The sequence below is a fragment of the Bos grunniens genome, chromosome 25, assembly GCF_055505025.1.
Source record: "Bos grunniens cultivar Pamir isolate PY7600 chromosome 25, Bosgru_T2T1.0, whole genome shotgun sequence".
NCBI classification, from domain to species: domain Eukaryota; kingdom Metazoa; phylum Chordata; class Mammalia; order Artiodactyla; family Bovidae; genus Bos; species Bos grunniens.
Genome location: NC_141189.1, coordinates 42,209,006 through 42,225,159, shown reverse-complemented (window position 1 = coordinate 42,225,159; position 16,154 = coordinate 42,209,006). Strand labels below are relative to the sequence as shown.

Sequence of the window (16,154 nt, the reverse complement as noted above, 5' to 3'; positions counted from 1 at the left end):
ATCCTGATTAGCATTTGAAAGAGCCCACATTTGCACTTAACAAGCCCGAGGTGGTTTCTGGCTGCAGTGCAGCCGAGTCTGCATCCTGTGACAGGGACAGACTCGGGAGGGGCAGTCTCAGCCCCTGGGCTCCCTGTCTGGCTGATGGGTCCCTCGGATGTTTGCACCTTGGACTCAGGCCTGTTTGCTTTCAGGGTCTGTTCCTTTCCCAGGGCTGCCTAAAAACGCCACAGGCTTGGGGGCTCGAGTCCCTTCACAGTCTGGAGGTCGGAGGTCAGATCAGGCCACTCTGTGGCTCTGGGGAGGCTCTTGCTGCCTCATCCACCTTCTAGGGCTGTCCACGGCCCTTGGTGTTGGTCTTGTCTTCACACCGGTCTGGCTGTGTCTCTCGTCTTCCTGTTGCAGGAAGGGGGACCCCTTCCAGAGCCTGAGAGTGGGCGCTTGTCTAACCTTTGGTGAATGAACTGTCCGAGGAGACCGCGTGCTGGCAAAGCCAGAGACTATTGGGAGGGGGCGCCTGGGCCCAGGAGCACTGCTCAGAAGCGTGGCGCCTGGTCCCTCCGGGTTGTCTGTCCAGTCATCCTGACTCGGGGCGCTTCCTGGCGGTGCACATGTTGCTCAGCCAAGGTGGACTCCAGCGAGGAGGACTCTGGGAGGTTGTAGGACCTGTGGGCTGGTGTCGTCTCTCTCCTTCTGACCTTTCCCAAATTATTTCATTTGGTGGTAACTCGTTAGTTCCATATTCCTTACCAGGACTTGCTGCTGTAAGAGCACTCTCACAGGTGGTTTCTATCTTGCCTGGCCAGGGTGGGTGGTTTCAGTCTCTGTTTTCCCTAACACTCCTCCTGTAAGTCCTCCAGTCTTAGGGGATCAGGGCTGCCTTCCTCCAGGGGGGCCTCATCTTCTGCATCATTGGCAGATGGATTCTTTACCACTGCACCACCTGGGAGGCCCCAGGAGGCGGGAGCCTTATCTTAAGGCCCCGGTTCCAGACAAGGTCACCTTCTGAGATGCTGGGGTCAGGATGTCAGCATCTACTTTTGGGGGACACAGTTTAGCCCATAGCAGGGTGCCAGCTATATTGTCTTGTATTTGAAGGTATCAATCTTATTTATGTCTTAAAGTATTTAATTTTTAGGGATATGCATTGAAACATGAGCTCTGTGTTCCAGTGCTCCCAGTTCCTCCCTGAGAAATGGGCGCCCCCCTGCTTCTCTGTGTCTTGGGTGTTCTGTGTGCACAGAGCCCTCCGCACACACCCCCTTCTGCACCTTCTGTGAGGGGTTGACTCCACCTGCATGGCCTGTCTTTTGTGGACATAATTTAGTGACATTAAAAGTTGGTAACACAGTCTGGACACAGCAGAGAATATCTTTGTAGAAGAAAATTCACTCACAGGCACAAGTGTGACCCAGGTTCCTGCAGGGGAGTGCCAGGTCACAGAGGGTGGGTATTTGTAATTCAGTTCTTTAACTTTTTATTGTGGAATGATCTCACATCTAAAGGAAAGTTGCAAAAACAGTATGGTGAATTCTGCATTCCTTTCTCCCAGCTCACCCAAAAGTCAATGTTTCCTGTGTTTGTCCTCAGAGATTAAGTTGCATTATGGTGCCTGCCCCTGACATATTCCAGGGGTGTGTTTCCTAAACACAAGGTGTTCATTCTCCTAAAACTGAAGCACAAGGCAAACTCGGGACGTTAACCTCAGACAACACTGCTGCTGCTGCTGTTGCTGCTGCTAAGTCACGTCAGTCGTGTCCAACTCTTAGCGACCCCATGGACTGTAGCCTACGAGGCTCCTCCGTCCATGGGATTTCCCAGGCAAGAGTACTGGAGTGGGTTGCCATTGCCTTCTCCGCAAACAACACTGGGTGTTCTCTAATCTGAAGTTTGTACTCATACTTCTTTCAGTTCAGTTCAGTTCAGTTCAGTTGCTCAGTCGTGTCCGACTCTTTGCGACCCCATGAATCGCAGCACGCCAGGCCTCCCTGTCCATCACCAACTCCCAGAGTTCACTCAAACTCACGTCCATCGAGTCGGTGATGCCATCCAGCCATCTCATCCTCTCTTGTCCCCTTCTCCTCCTGCCCCCAATCCCTCCCAGCATCAGAGTCTTTTCCAATGAGTCAACTCTTCGCATGAGGTGGCCAAAGTACTGGAGTTTCAGCTTTAGCATCATTCCTTCCAAAGAAATCCCAGGGCTGATCTCCTTTAGAATGGACTGGTTGGATCTTCTTGCAATACAAGAGACTCTCAAGAGTCTTCTCCAACACCACAGTTCAAAAGCATCAATTCTTTGGCGCTCAGCTTTCTTCACAGTCCAACTCTCACAACCATACATGACTACTGGAAAAACCATAGCCTTGACTACATGGACCTTTGTTGGCAAAGTAATGTCTTTGCTTTTCAATATGTTATCTACGTTGGTCATAACTTTTCTTCCAAGGAGTAAGTGTCTTTTAATTTCGTGGCTGCAGTCACCATCTGCAGTGATTTTGGAGCCCAAAAAAATAAAGTCTGACACTGTTTCCACTGTTTTCCCATCTATTTCCCATGAAGTGATAGAACCAGATACTATGATCTTAGTTTTCTGAATGTTGAGCTTTAAGCCAACTTTTTCACTCTCCTCTTTCACTTTCATCAAGAGGCTTTTTAGTTCCTCTTCACTTTCTGCCATAGGAGTGGTGTCATCTGCATATCTGAGGTTATTGATATTTCTCCCAGCAATCTTGATTCCAGCTTGTGCTTCTTCCAGCCCAGCGATTCTCATGATGTACTCTGTATGTAAGTTAAATAAGCAGGGTGACAATATACAGCCTTGACGTACTCCTTTTCCGATTTGGAACCAGTCTGTTCCATGTCCAGTTCTAACTGTTGCTTCCTGACCTGCATATAGGTTTCTCAAGAGGCAGGTCAGGTGGTCTGGTATTCCCATCTCTTTCAGAATTTTCCACAGTTTATTGTGATCCACACAGTCAAAGGCTTTGGCACAGTCAATAAAGCAGAAATAGATGTTTTTCTGAAACTCTCTTGCTTTTTCAATGATCCAGCGGATGTTGGCAATTTGATCTCTGGTTCCTCTGCCTTTTCTAAAACCAGCTTGAACATCTGCAAGTTCACAGTTAATTGTCCCATAATGACTTCTGCACACTTGTTAGGTTAATTCTCAAGTGTTTCATCTCCTTGGTTTCCGAGGTTGATGCAGGGGGCGGGTATGTATTGGTTATTTTGTGTGGACAGAAAACTCTGGATTTCTGTGTGTTAATTTCATGCCTTTGTGAACTCACTCACCGTTTGGGTCTGTTTTCCCCATTGATTCTTTAGGGCTAAGCCTGCTGTCCAATGCAGCTGTCACCTGCAGCTGTTGAATTTTTTTTTAATATTTATTTGGCTGTGTCAGGTCTTAGTTGTGGCACATGGACTCTAGTTGTGGAGTGTGGGCTCCAGAGCAATTGGTCTTCGTTGCCCCCCAGCATGTGGGGTCTTAGTTCCTCAACCAGGGGTCCACTGCACGCAAGGCAGATTCCTAACCGCTGGACCGCCGGGGAAGTCCCTCTAGTTGTTGAATTTTGATGCAAAAGCACTAACTGAAAGATTGGCCATCAGAATACAACTCTGCTTGAGGAAAAGAGTAGTCATGTATGGATTTTTTTTTTCCCAGTAGTCATGTGTGGATGTGAGAGTTGGACTATATAGCTGAGCGCCAAAGAATTGAAGCCTTTGAACTGTGGAGTTGGAGAAGACTCTTGAGAGTCCTTTGGACTGAAAGGAGATCAGACCGGTCCATCCTAAAGGAAATAAGTCCTGAATATTCATTGGAAGGACTGATGCTGAAGCTGAAGCTCCAATACTTTGGCCACCTGATATGAAGATCTGACTCTTTGACAAAGACCCTGATGCTGGGAAAGATTGAAGGCAGGAGGAGAAGGGGGTGACAGAGGATGAGATGGTTGGATAGCATCACCGGCTCGATAAACATGAGTTTGAGCAAGCTCCAGGAGTTGGTGATGGACAGGGAAGCCTGGTGTGCTGCAGTCCATGGGGTTGTAAAGAGTTGGACACGACTGAGCGACTGAGCTGAACTGAACAACCAAGGCGGATTTTTCCCAAGACTCTAAAGTTACTTCACTATCAGAAATTCTATATAGAAAATTAAATTTTGTCAGGGCTTTAAAAAAATATTTATTTATTTTGGCTGTGCTGGGTCTTCGTTATGGCACACATGCTCAGTAGTTACAGTGCCCAGGCTTATTTGTGGCATGTGGGATCTAGTTCCCTGACCAGGGACCGAACGTGGGCTCCCTGCATTGGGAGCTTGGAGTCTCAGCCATTGGACCTCCAGGCAAGTCCCTGTCAGTGCTTTTTTTGCACCTAGGGGGATAATCACGTGATTTTTCTCCTGAAATGTACCTATATAGTGAATTTTCTGTATCAAATTTCTGATAGTGTGGCAACTTTGTGGAGTATTGGGATAAATCCCCCTTGGTGTGGTGTCTTATTTTCCTCATACAGCGTTGTATTCTGATGGCCAGTGTTTCGGTTAGTGCTTTCGCATCAGTATTAGTAAGTCATGCTGGTTTGTAAATGTCTTCTTTCATACTGTCCTTATTGTGGTTAGGTTACCAGTTTTCTTCTTGCATTAGAAAAAGAATATAAAAGTTACCACCTCATTTCAACATTGTGGGATAATTTGTAAAGCTTTAAGACCATTTAGCCCTTAAAGATTTGGTAGAATTTATCTGTGAAATTTAGTTCAGTTCAGTTCAGTTCAGTCACTCAGTCGTGTCCGACTCTTTGCGACCCCATGAATCGCAGCATGCCAGGCCTCCCTGTCCATCACCAACTCCTGGAGTTCACTCAGACTCACGTACATTGAGTCAGTGATGCCATCCAGCCATCTCATCCTCTCTTGTCCCCTTCTCCTCCTTACCCCAATCCCTCCCAGCATCAGTCTTTTCCAATGAATCAACTCTTTGCATGAGGTGGCCAAAGTACTGGAGTTTCAGCTTTAGCATCATTCCTTCCAAAGAAATCCCAGGGCTGATCTCCTTTAGAATGGACTGGTTGGATCTCCTTGCTGTCCAAGGGACTCTCAAGAGTCTTCTCCAACACCACAGTTCAAAAGCATCAATTCTTTGGCGCTCAGCCTTCTTCACAGTCCAACTCTCACATCCATACATGACCACAGGAGAAACCATAGTCTTGACTAGACAGAACTTTGTTGGCAAAATAATGTCTCTGCTTTTGAATATGCTATCTAGGTTGGTCATAACTTTCCTTCCAAGGAGTAAGCGTCTTTTAATTTCATGGCTGCAGTCACCATCTGCAGTGATTTTGGAGCCCCCCAAAAAATAAAGTGTGACACTGTTTCCACTGTTTCCCCATCTATTTCCCATGAAGTGATGGGACCAGACGCCATGATCTTCGTTTTCTGAATGTTGAGCTATCTAGGCCTAATTTTTGGGAGGGTAGGGTGGATTGGGTGGTTCATGGTAACTTTTTTCCCATGTAAGTAGGTCTGAGTTCTCCATCTCTAACAGTGTCGGTTTTGGTGTGTTTCCCTGGGATGTTTCCTATGTCTTCTATGTCTTCAGACTCATTTGTAGAGCCTGATGCCAAGTGGCCTCTTTTCATGATTTCTATTGTTTCAATGATTATTTGCCCTTATTACTTCTTATTTTGTATATCTGGCTTTCTCCTCTTTTCTCAGTTAAGTTAACTAATAGAGCACATATTCTGTTAACTTAAAAATCAGGATTTTGGTTTACTAATCATGACTGTGCTTTTTCAGTTTTTCACCCTGGCATGTCTGTTCTCATTTTTTAGTATTTCCTTTCATATGCTCTTTATTGATTTACTTAGTTCTTTTTCTAAGCTTTTTTTTGGGTTGGGAATTTAACTTGTTTCATATTTTTAAATAAAAATGTTTAATACTGCAAATTGTCTTATGATCAGTGCTTTAAATGTATTTTAAAGATTTTGGTATGTAGTGTTTTCACATCATTATCTTGTTAGAAATTCTGTAATTTTAGCTGTTTTTGCCCACTCATCCAGGAGTGAGCAATTAAAAAAAATTTCCATGTGGAAGTCTTTTTCTGTCTTCTTTTTGATACTTCATAACTTGTGGCCTTATTGCATTATGATCAGTTTTGTAACATTTCCACATAGTGGAATTCGATTTCTGTGACTGTGCAACAGATTTCCACAGCTCGGCTTGAGTCACACCTGTTTACCATCACCTCTGGGCTCCGTGGGTGGGAGCGCTGCCCAGCTCACTGGGCCAGATCCGTGGGGCCACGGGCTGTGCATATGCACCCTCGGGGGGCCGTGCTCCTTGTGTGGCGGCGTCTGGACCGGCTCAGGTGGGAACCTGGAGCCGGTGGGGAGTGGGGTCAGGGAGCCATAGCGCCTTTGCGCATCCTCTTGCGGGCCCGCGCACACTCAGGGCCCAGAGCGATTGGAGGGAGAGGTGAACGGTTCAGAGGTAGCCCCGAGCACGGTCGTCCGCAGGCGGTAGGTGGGCTCCTTTCTGGTTGTGCCTGGGGGGCTCGGCTGTGAGCTCCTGGGTGAGGGGGGAGAACTCCAGGGGGCGGGTGGGTACTTCCAGGGCTGGGTTGGGTGAGTCACCCATGCTGACCAGGTGTCAGGTTGGTTCCCAGAGGCCACACGGAGGTGGAGGCCAGTGAGGGAGCAGGGCCCAGGGCCTCAGGCTGGGGGCTCGGCCATGCTGGGGGGCGAGCTTAGGTTGGGGTGGCGGCAAGGCTGGAGGCGAGAGTGGAGGAGGGAGTGGGAGGCTTGACAGGGAAGCAGGTGAGGGTTGGTGGGCGTGGCCTGTGGGGGCTGTCTGGCAGCGGTGTGTGCCGGGGTAGGGGAGCCTGGACGGTCTGGGGTCTTCTAGGTTGAGAGGCTGTTGGAGTGGGGTCGAGTTGGGAGCAGACCCCCAGCAGGTTTGGCTGCCCCTCAGGGGCCAAGTCCTGACCACTGGACCACCCAGGGTTTCCTTGCTGTCCTGTCTGGAGGTGACTCCACAGGACAGAGACTGGAGCTAGGGCCCCACTGTCAGAGGCAGCAGCGGGCCCTGCCACCACAGCTGGCATCAGCGCAGAAGTTTGAGTCAGGGTTGTGGGGAAACAGCCAAGGGGAGGCAGGCTCCTCCTCTCATGTGTGAGCAGGACCAGGAAACACATCTGTGTGCTTTTCGTTATTTGTTATTTTTCCCTTGGCCTTTCCTCACTGGCAGAATCTAAGACCCATGTGAAATAGGTTAGATTAGATTAGTGGTTTGAGAATCTCCACGGGGGATGCCCAGGCTGCTTCCCCTCAGTTCTACCCAGTGTTTGCACGACGTGGGGCCGCAAGCAGAGAGGCCCTTGTCCCTCGGTCCAGCTCTGCCCTTGAACTCTGCCCACAGGCGCTGGACGTCGGTTCGAGTGAGGCCAATGTCCGGAGCCACAGACTGGTCAAGGCAGCTCCAGGGGATGCCCTGTGGCCAACACACAGGCTGTCGGCTCATGAGTACGAAAATCACCATGAAGCTGTCAAAATGGTGGAGGAATGAGGCATAGGGAGGCTGCCTAGACCAGACCTGGTCAGTCGGGGGGCGGGTCTTGGGGCCCAGTGCCAGCCTCTCACCTCCAGAGGTCAGTGTGACAGTCCTGGGGGTCCTGTTGGCATGGTGACGCTCCCTCGGGGTGCCCCTTCCTGGGAGCTGTTGGCAGGCAGTGGCGGGCCAGCACTCACCTTGGCTGAACCTGGACTTGTGGGGTTCACATGGGGATGCAGCCCCTTCAGACCTGGCCTCCGAGGGGCGGGGGCATCTGCAGGCCCACCCTGGGTCTGACCGCAGCTCAGCACTGGGCCCTGGGGAGCGGGGGTGGCTCCCGGGCTGGGGCCCCTGCCCTGGGGAGGAGACCCTGGTGTGACTCTGTGTGGGACGTGGTGCTTGTCTGCCAGCTTCTCCCACTTGGCACTGGTAGCCATCCTGCCTTCTCTGGACTGTCTTCCCCCTCCCACCCTGTCCCAGCTCCTCCAAACAGGGGTCAGTCCCCAGCTGACCGCTGTGTGGCTCTCCCCACTGAGGGGTGGGGGCTGTGGGTGTGTCAATGCCTTTTGTCAGGCTCAGGAACTTCTCATCCCAATTTGCTGAGAGGTGCTTGCTGTTTATCGTGAATAGATACTGAATTTTGTCTGATTTTTTTCCGCTTTTATTGATAGGATTGTGTGGTTTCTCTTATTTGGTCTTTTAATTGATTTTTGACTTTTGAAACAGCTATCCATTCCTAGGCGGATCCCACTTGATCGGTGACTTGTTTTCTATGTTGTGAGGGGGTGACGGTCTCTGATTTTCTTATTTGTCCTTTCTTAATTTGGTTTGGATAAAGCTGACCTGGGAAGTGTTCCCTCTTTTTCTACTTTCTGGAAGAGATCAGGTAGGACTGTTGTTATTTCTTCCTTAAATGTCTGAAGAATCCGCCTGCAATGCAAGAGACCCAGGTTTGATCCCTGGGTGAAGAAGATCCCCTGGAGAAGGAAATGGCAACCCACTCCAGTATTCTTGCCTGGAGAATCTCCATGGACAGAGGAGCCTGGTGGGCTACAGTCCATGGGTTTGCAGAGAGTTGGACACGACTGAGCAAGTAAACCACCACCACTAGAATTTACCAGTAAAACCACTTGGGCCTGGGCATTTCTCTTTTGTAGTTATAACTACAAATTCAATGTCCTCACAGTTATAGGACTATTCAGTACCTGTTACATTTGAGTAGGTTTGGTTGTTTGTGGTTTGGGGGGATTTGGTTCATTTCATCTAAATGATCAAAGGAGAGCTGTTCCTGCGTCTGACGTGGGTGTGTCCAGTGAGGCCAGGGCCAAGGGTGTGCCCCCAGGGCTGACCAGAGAAGTCATAGGAAGCCGGGGGAGGGAGTGCCCCCATCACACCTGCACTTGGGTGGGATGGTGGCTGTGCTGGTGTCCTGGGGCTGCTAAGTCAGATCCCCACAACCCGGACAGCTGAAATCAGGTGACATGCCCTGTGTGCCGTCTCCTCTTGGGGTGAGGACCTCAGCCTCGTCTCCTCTTAGCTCATCGCACCAGAAAGCCCCTATTTCAAGGTTATGTTCTGAGGTTCTGCGTAGATATAAATTTTGGGAGACACTATTCAACTCAACAGTCAAAAAACTAAGATCCTGGCATCTGGTCCCATCACATCGTAGCACATAGATGGAGCAAAAGTGGCAACAGCGACAGATTTATTTTCTGGGCTCCACAATCACTGCAGATGGTGACTGCAGCCATGAGATTAAAAGATGCTACTCCTTGGAAGGAGAGCTATGACAATACTAGACAAGATATTAAAAAGCAGAGATATCACTTTGACAACAAAGCTCCATGTAGTTGAAGGGGGTAAGAGGATGAGATGGTTAGATGGCATCTCTGACTCAGTGGAGATGGTGAAGGACAGGGAAGCTGGGTGTGCTGCAGTCCGTGGGGCTGCGAAGTCAGGCATGACTTAGCAACTAACACCAACAAACTCAATCTGCTACTGCCAACCTATAGGCCCTCCCTGGTGGAGTTGATCCCCGTGTGGGGACTGAGGAGCAGGGAACCCCAGGCCTGGGGATGCCTGTCCTGAGACCTGTGGTGAGGGACACACTGGGGTGGACCTGGGACGGCCTCTCGGGCAGACCTGTGCGCTAAAGCCCCGGGGCTGTGGTTGGCAAGGGGCGTGCTTGTGGCACTGGGTTGGAAGCAGCTGGGGGAGGATGGGACCGCTGGGTCTGGGTAGTTGTCTGGGGGTGTTGGCTGGGCCTGATCCCCCAGGACAGCGCATGAGCTCTGAACGTGCCGTCCACTCCACTGGATGTGATGGTAAAAGGCCTCCGGGGCCGCGGTGCCCGGTGGAGATGGACAGACGGGACGGAGGGACGGCCCGGCCGGCTGCTTGCTGGGCGCCAGCCCCTGCAGCTGCACGCGGCCTCAATGGACTGAGGGGCTTTGATGGGGACACAGTTGGCCCCTGATAACTCGCTAATGGCGCTTCATATTTTTTCGTCTAGAAGAATTGTGTGAGTGTGAAGACTGCAGGGAGATGGAGGCCACTTGATGAAGAGCCTTGAGCCCACCCCTTAAAGGAACAAGGCGCGTTTCTCCCAAGGCCCCGACAGCTGGCTCCTCCAGCTCCAGCCCAGCGTATTGAGATGCAAATGCATGCCTGGCGGGAGCGCAGCTGCTGGCTGGCACCGAGGCCCTCGCCCCAGGTGCAGCCCCTCCGAGCCAGCGCCAGCCGGGACTGCCACGCGGACGACCCTTCCAGGACAAACGGAATCGTGGCCCCACGCAGGAGGAGAGGCAGGTGAGAGGCATTGTCTGGTTCTGCCGGCTCTGTGTCACCGCTTGCCTGACTTTCACCCCAAAGTGAGGTGTCCCTGCAGGTAGATGAAGGAAGCTTTGTGAACCTGCTCTGGTCCTCAGGGCCTGGGGGAGAGGGAGGAAGGGCTGGCTGTCTGGGGCTTTTGAGTCCCAGGTTTACAAACTCAGGGAACAAAGCCCTTCGACAACGGGCAAGCAACAAAGGGAAAATGTGTCGGTCAGAACACAAGAGAGGTGCTTGGGGCCCCTACCCGGAGTCAAGTGGGCACACACGGTCTGAGAAAAGACAAACACCCAGCTCCAGACTCTTACAATAAATGCAGCCTAAAAGGTCTGACACTATGACGAAAACAGATTTTTCCGTAGAAAACATTTTAATTGTGGATTGGAACATATATGGAAGTTCACAAAACGTGAGCTCAGAAAATGTTCACAAACAGAATGTGGGTGTAACTGCCCCAGGAGGTGCCCCCCAGTGTTATCTGTATTGGCCTGCGCACCCATGGGGTCGAGTGAAATCATGTGGCAGAATTCGAGTGCAGTCAGTTGTCCATTCGTGTGGGTGCAGGCCCGTGTGTATTTCTCCACTCCTGAGAGGTGTCTGGGTCCTTAGTGATCCATCAGTGCTGCTGTGACCTCTTGTGCACGCCTGTAGTGCACGGGACATCTGTTTACACTTCTGTTGTGATGCTTCAGACATGGCACCACTGGGTCCTGGTGTGTACAGCATCCGCCTCAGTAGATGTCACCAATCTCCAATGGGGACCAATGCTTCTACTGCTCTCTGGCTTCACCAACACCTGGCATTGAAAGTCTTATTTATTTTAGCCTGCTGTAGTGATGGTTCAGGGTTTCTTACTTGACTGAGGGATAAGTGGTGGCATGCTGGAGCTGGCTTGACCGCCACACGAGACTGACCATGCTCACTGCTTCCAAACTCTGTGCTGAGTGATCTGGTGAGAGTATTTAATCATGGAAATTAAAAAATACTACAAATTAGGGCTTTATCCACAGAGTCAGTCATAATTTACATAAAACAAAATACACCTATTTAAGTGTATAGCTTAACGGTTTCTGAGAAACCCTGAAGTACCTGCCCTGCAATTAAGACAGAACATTTCCAGCTCTTGTAAATACTCCTTGTTTCACTTCCCAGTCAGCCCCTCCCCAGCCCGCCCCCTGGGGTTAACCCCTGATCTGTTCTCTGTCCCTGTAGTTGAGAATTTCCCCCTCCCTACAGCCTCGTATAAGGGGATGACAGAGGACGAGATGGTTGGATGGCATCACCGACTTGATGGACGTGAGTTTGAGGAAGCTTTGTGAGTTGGTGATGGACAGGGAAGCCCAACGTGCTGCAGTCCATGGGGTCACAGAGAGTCGGACGTGACTGAGCGACGGAACCGACAGCCCTGTATACACGGAATTATGCTCTGTGTATTCCTGTGTGTATTCCTGTGTGTATTAGCTCAGCATGTTTTCGAGGTTCAAGTTTGTAGCAATAATTTGATCTGTTTATTGCTAAGAATTATTTGTTGTGTGTTTACAGCACTATGGGTTCATCCACTTGCCTACTGATGGACTCCTGGGCTGCTTCCAGCTCTGCAATTATTATGAGTAAGTCTGCTACGGACCTGCTTACAGGTCTCTGTGTTTTCATACCTAGGAGAGGAATGGCTGGGTCATATGGGAGTACATGTTTAATGTTTTTTCAAAATGCCAAACTGTTTTTCATGTGGTTGCGCATTTTTATATTCTGACCAGTAGTGTGTGTTTCCTCTTCCTCTATTTTATGAAAGTTTGTGTAGGATGATATTCTTTTCATTAAATGTTGGATAGAACATACTAATCAGGCCATCTTGGTCTGAAGTTTTGTGAGAAGATTTTAAATTAAGAATTCAATTTTTAAAATTGTTATGGAACTGTTAGGGTTTTCTCTTTCTTTGTGAGTCAGTTTTAGTAATGTGTACTTTCATGGAATTCTTTTTCACTTCAACTGGCATGTAAAGTCTATTGGAATAAAATTCACAATATTCTCTTAGTTATCCTTTCAGTGTCTATAGGATCTGTAGTGATGTCCCCCCTTTTCTTCTAGATGTTGTAATTTGTGTTTTGTCTCCTTTTTGGCTCGTTCATTGTGGCTAGAAGTTTATCCCTTTTACCGATACATTTTTAAACTTTTTAAAAAGCAAAGATACTCATTTCTTTTCAAAAATGTTTATTATTTTTGACTGCGCTGGTCTTTGTTGCTGTGTGTGGACTTTCTCTAGTTGCAGTGGGGGTCCTCTCTGATTGCGTGGACCTTCTCTAGTTGAAGTGGGGGTCCTCTCTGATTGCGTGGACCTTCTCTAGTTGAAGTGGGGGTCCTCTCTGATTGCGTGGACCTTCTCTAGTTGCAGTGGGGGGTCCTCTCTGCGTGGACTTTCTCTAGTTGCAGTGGGGGTCCTCTCTGATTGCGTGGACCTTCTCTGGTTGTAGTGGGGGGGACTCTGGTTGTGTGGACCTTCTCTGGTTGCAGTGCGGGGGTCCTCTTTGATTGTGGTGTGTGGGCTTCTCATTGCAGTGGCTTCTCATTGCAGAACCCAGGCTTTAGGGCACATGGGCTCCGTAGCTGTTGCACGAGGGCTTAGTTGTTCCATGGCATGTGGAATATTCCAGGACCAGGGATCGAACCTGTGTTCCCTACACTGGCAGGTGGATTCTTAACCACTGGATCACCAGGGAAGTCTCCTTTTACTGATATTTTCAAGGAATCAGAGTGGGTTTCAGTGATTTTGTTCTCTAATGTTTGGTCCTGAAAGGGTTTTTGTTTTATGCAAAGGTCTTTGTTGGGAGTCCCCATGTCATCAGGACTGGGCGCCTCTTCCCTGCAGCCTGGGGTGCACTGTTCTGCCTTTCACGTCCTCCTGTACTGAATTATATTTTGTGTGTGTGAGTTCAGATACAAAATTTGATTTTTTTTCCTCCAGCATTTTTACATGGTTTGAGCCAAAGGGTTTTTGCAGTAGACCAACTCACTATAGTGAGATTTTATTTTATTTAATTAATTTATTTTTTTTGTAGTGAGATTTTAAAGGGACAACTTTTAGGTTAGAAAAAAGATATCATAAGAGAGATAGTGGGCCTCAACCTGGAAGCTAGCACAAGAAGACAAGAAAGAGGGAATTGCCTGGCAGTCCAGTGGTTAGGACTTTGTGCTGTCACCACCAAGAGCCTGAGTTTGATCCCTGGTCTGTTGTTGTTGTTCAGTCGATCAGTCGTGTCTGACTTTTTGTGACCCCATGGACTGCAGCATGCCAGGCTTCCCTGTCCTTCACCATCTCCCAGAGCTTGTTCAAAGCTTGTTCTGTTGAGTTGGTGATGCCAGCCAACCATTGAGTCCTCTGTTGTCCCCTTTCTTCCTGCCTTCAATCTTTCCCGGCATCAGGGTCTTTTCTAATGAGTTGGCTCTTTGCATCAGGTGGCCAAAGTATTGGAGCTTCAGCATCAGTCCTTCCAATGAATATTCAGGGCTAATTTCCTTTAGGATTGACTGATTTGACCTCCTTGCAGTCCAAGTGATTCTCAAGAGTCTTCTCCATCACCACAGTACTGATTTTAGTTCAGGGCTGAACTAAAATCCCACACACTGTGCAGCCAAAATAAACGAATAAAAAAGAAAACAAAGAGCTTCAGGTGGGTAAAAAAGAAATAACACCATTCACTATTTGCATGTAAACTACAGACAACTTAGAGATCTCATGGTTTGGTTCCAGCAAACTGCAGGAAGCTTTAGCGCAATAACGCGCAAGTCGTATGACTTTCTTTGTTTCCCAGCGCATACAAAAGTTACCTTTACACTGTGCTGTTGTCTATTAAGTGTGCAATAGCCTTTTGTTTAAAGAGCAGTGTGCATACCCGCCTTCCGTTTAAAAACGCGAATCGTCATCTGAGCCTTCAGTGAGTTGCCTTGGTGTTGATGTCTGCTGACTGAGCAGGGTGGCGGTTGCTGAAGGCTGGTGGCTGTGACAGTTTCTTAAAAGCAGATGTTTGGCACGTGGACTGACTCTTCCTTTGCGAGTGAGTCCTCTGCAGTAGGCAGGCGCACTGATAGCGGTGCACCCATAGCTGCTGTTCAGTTGCTCAGTCGTGTGGGACTCTTTGCCACCCCATAGTTGAACTTCTTTAAAAATTGGAGGCAGTCCTCCCAAACCCTGCTGCTGCTTTATCAACTAAGTTCATGTAATATTTTAAAGTTTTTGTTTCCATTTCAATAATATTCACAGCATCTTCACTGGAGCTGATTCCGTCTCAAGAAGCCACTTTCTTTGCTCATCCATGAGAAGCAACTCCTCATTCATTAAAAATTCTGTCATGAGATTGAAGCAACTCAGTGACAACTTTAGGCTCCACTTCTAGTTCTCTTGCTGTTTCTGTCACATCAGCAGTTACTTCCTCCACTAAAGTCTTGAACCCCTCAAAGTCATCCATGAGGGTTGGAGTCAGCTTCTTCCAAACTCCTTTTAGTGTCGATGAGTCCTGAGTCACAAAAGTTCTTAATGGCATCTAGGATGGTGACTCCTTTTCAGAAGGTTTTTAGTGACTTTGCCCAGCTCCATCCAAGGAATCACTGCCTTAGGACATGTGTTTCTTAATGACTTATCTTTGATCCTTGGGCTGCAAAATGTATGTTGTGTTAGCAGGCATAAAAATAACATTAATCTCATTGTTCATCTCCATCAGAGCTCTTGGGGGACCAGGTGCATTGTCAGTGAGCAGTAATATTAATATTTTGAAAGGAACTGGAATTTTTTTCCCTGAGCAGTAGGTGTCAACAGTGGGCTTATAATACTCAGTAAACCATGTTGTAAACAGATATGTTGCCGTCCAGATTTTGGGGCTCCATTTATGGAGTGCAGGAGGGTAGATTTCACATAATTCTTAAGGGCTCTAGGATTTTCAGATGGTCAGTGAGCATTGGCTTCAACTTAAACTCACCAGCTGCCCTAGCCTCTGACAAGAGAGTCAGCCTGTCCTTTGAGGCCAGGCCCTGACTGCTCTCCAGCTCTGAGAGTCCTAGGTGGCTTCTTCCAATAGAAGGCTGTCTTGTCTGCATTGAAAATCTGTTATTTGGTGTAGCCGCCTTCATTAATTGGCTCAGCTAGGTCTTCTGGATACCTTGCTGCAGCTCCTGCATTAGCACTTGCTGCTTCACCTTGTACTTTTTTGTCATGGAGGCAGCTTCTTTCCTTCAGCCTCATGAACCTACCTCTGCCAGCCTCAGGCTTTCCTTCTGTGCCTTCCTCCCTTCTCTCAGCCTTCATAGAATTGAAGAGAGTTAGAGCTTTGCTCTGGATGAGCTTTCTTTTAAGGGAATGTTCTGGCTGGTCAGATTTTCAATCTAGACTAAAACTTTCTCCACATCAGCAATAAGGCTGTTTGACTTTCTTATCATTCATGTGTTCACCGAAGGAGCACTTTTAATTTCCTTTAAGAACTTTTTCTTTGTCTTCACAACTTGGCTATTTGGTGCAAGAGGCCTAGCTTTTGGCCTGTTTTGATTTTTGACATGTCTTCCTCACTAAATTTAATCATCTTTGTTGTTGTTCAGTCACTAAGTCATGTTCGACTCTTTGCAACCCCATGGACTGCAGCATGCCAAGCTTCCCTGTCCTTTACTATCTCCCTGAGTTTGCTCAAACTCATGTCCACTGAGTTGGTAATTTCACCCAACCATCTCATCCTCTGTTGTCCCCTTCTCCTCCTGCCCTCAGTCTTTCCCAGTGAGTTGGCTCTTTGCATCAGGTGGC

The 16,154-nt window shown here is 48.5% G+C and overlaps 1 long non-coding RNA gene across 1 annotated transcript; it reads left to right on the top strand.

Annotated features, from left to right (window-relative positions):
• Nucleotides 1–10,055: 10,055 nt before the first annotated feature.
• On the top strand, nt 10,056–12,406 carry LOC147345710 (uncharacterized). Its single transcript, XR_015154385.1, has 2 exons — nt 10,056–10,351; nt 11,915–12,406. It is a non-coding gene; the product is annotated as an uncharacterized LOC147345710 (long non-coding RNA).
• Nucleotides 12,407–16,154: the final 3,748 nt, after the last annotated feature.